This window comes from Chelonoidis abingdonii, unplaced genomic scaffold (genome assembly GCF_003597395.2).
Source record: "Chelonoidis abingdonii isolate Lonesome George unplaced genomic scaffold, CheloAbing_2.0 scaffold0609, whole genome shotgun sequence".
NCBI lineage: Eukaryota > Metazoa > Chordata > Testudines > Testudinidae > Chelonoidis > Chelonoidis abingdonii.
In genome coordinates this window covers 22437-24454 of record NW_027424870.1, presented here as the reverse complement: position 1 = coordinate 24454, position 2018 = coordinate 22437, and positions in this window count along the sequence as shown.

Genomic DNA, 2018 nt, shown 5'->3' with positions numbered 1-2018 from the left:
GGATTAGCAGAGAGAGAAAAACACTGCAAGGACGTGCTCTGAGAAAGGATAGGCCAGGTGTCCATCTCAGTGATGGGGTATTATCAGCGGGTCTCTGTCAATAAATAACTACAGAGTCTTGAAGCGGGGAACTGGACCTGGGTTGCACCGCCAGAGATGGCTAACCACAGGCTAGAGAGTTCTGATGGCTTGCTTGCTTTCGTCCAATGACTCGTTATCAAGATGGAGCAGATTCAAATTGAGGGTAACATGCTCAGAATTCCAACAGTAAGGGCGGGCACCATTTAGTGTGGAATAGTGGTTGCTAGGCAACAAGATTTGGGGCGCCCAAATAGCGGCGCCCCAATTTTTAATGGTTGCGCGGCCGCTGGGTAGTCTGAGCGCAGGCAGTAGCAGCTGCCATGCAGCCCGGCAGCTAGGTGCGCCCCGGCACGCACACCGGGCAGCCCGGCAGCTGAGGGGGCCCCCCGGGAATCACGCGCAGCTTGGCAGCCCAGGGCGCTCGGGTCAGGAAGGCGCTGGAGCGGCCGGGCACACCAGGGCGTCTACCGGTCAGGGAGCAGCCGCGGCAGTCCACACCGGGGGCGTCTCTGGTCAGGGAGCCGCCGAGAGGTCCGCAGATCGGGGCGCTCTGGCGGGTCAGGAAGCGGGCGGACAGACCGGGGCGCCCCCTCCGGGGTCAGGAACGCGGCTGCGGTGGACTGCTGCAGATGGCCTGCGGCAGCTCGCCGATCCCGAACCGCCGGGGGCCTGTCAGGGCTGCCAGGTAAAGTACCAGAAACACCACAAAGTGCAAAATCTGCAGCTCCCGAACATCAGAGAATCCCAGGAGAAGGAACTCAGTTATGTTGGTTTGGTTGGACATTTTCTGTCTTAGTTCATCGTGTCCTGCCTATGGAAGGAAAGACAAGGGCAGTGGTCAAGATTATACTGAGAGAGAGAGAGTGACCCTGATTCCTCTTTCCATAATCTCTCATGATGTGAATGTCAAAGGTGCACAACATTGGTCACTACTATTGACTGGAGTAGCTAGTGTTCCTCACCACTCACAAACAGAGCACTACTCCGCTGTGTTATCAAAGGAGTGTAAATTGGCATTGCTCCCTTAATGTAGCTTGGTCAGTTTACACCATCTGAGGATATGGCCCAATATGTGGCTTGATCAAATGCAGTATGGAGAATGGAACAAAGTACAACTCAAATCCAACAATGTTAGCCAACGTTTTGCTCCTATTGCTACAGACACTAGACTCATAACTTGTCCTTGAAACTAAAATGCCCACACAGCCTGATTCCCACTAGGCTGACCAGACGGAAAATGTGAAAAATCGAGACGGGGGTGGGGGGTAATAGGAGACTATATAAGAAAAAAACCCAAAAACCGGGACATCTGCTGACCCTAATTCCTACTTTCCTGGGAAAAGCAGCGTAAACTTATCAGGAGTCCCACATGGCAGCTCCTCTGTGATGATTCCATCCCAACACCACACAGGCGGCCTGCTGCCTGTTTATACATTGATTTATGGCACCAAATCATAGCTACATTTCCATCTCTGGGCAATGATGGGCTAGTAGCATTGCTCAGTTACTGCTAGGTTGTATTATTTCCCTCTGCGAATTTATGTCTATATAGAGCGGGTCAGTGGCAGTCAGGAGACTTGGGTTCTACTCTTATCTCTGCCCCTGACCTTCACTGTGACCTTGGGGCTGTCACTTCTGCCTCTCTTTCCCCTCCCTCCATTTGTCTGTCTTGTCTGCTTTGACAACTCTTTTGGGGATGGACTATTTCTTCCTAGGTGTATGTTCTGTGTACATGTGGACAGTATTTTTGTTTAGTGGGCAGCAGTGTGGGACAGAGTCTACAAAGATAGAAGAGGAGAGCTGAGTTCTAGTTCCATCAACCTCCTGCATTTCCTTGGGTAGGATTAATATAGACAGGCTTTGTCTGGAGGCTTCAACTGCCTGGGCTTCAGTTTAGAGAGGTTAGTATGTTTAAAACATATTGTGTGGGCTATCAA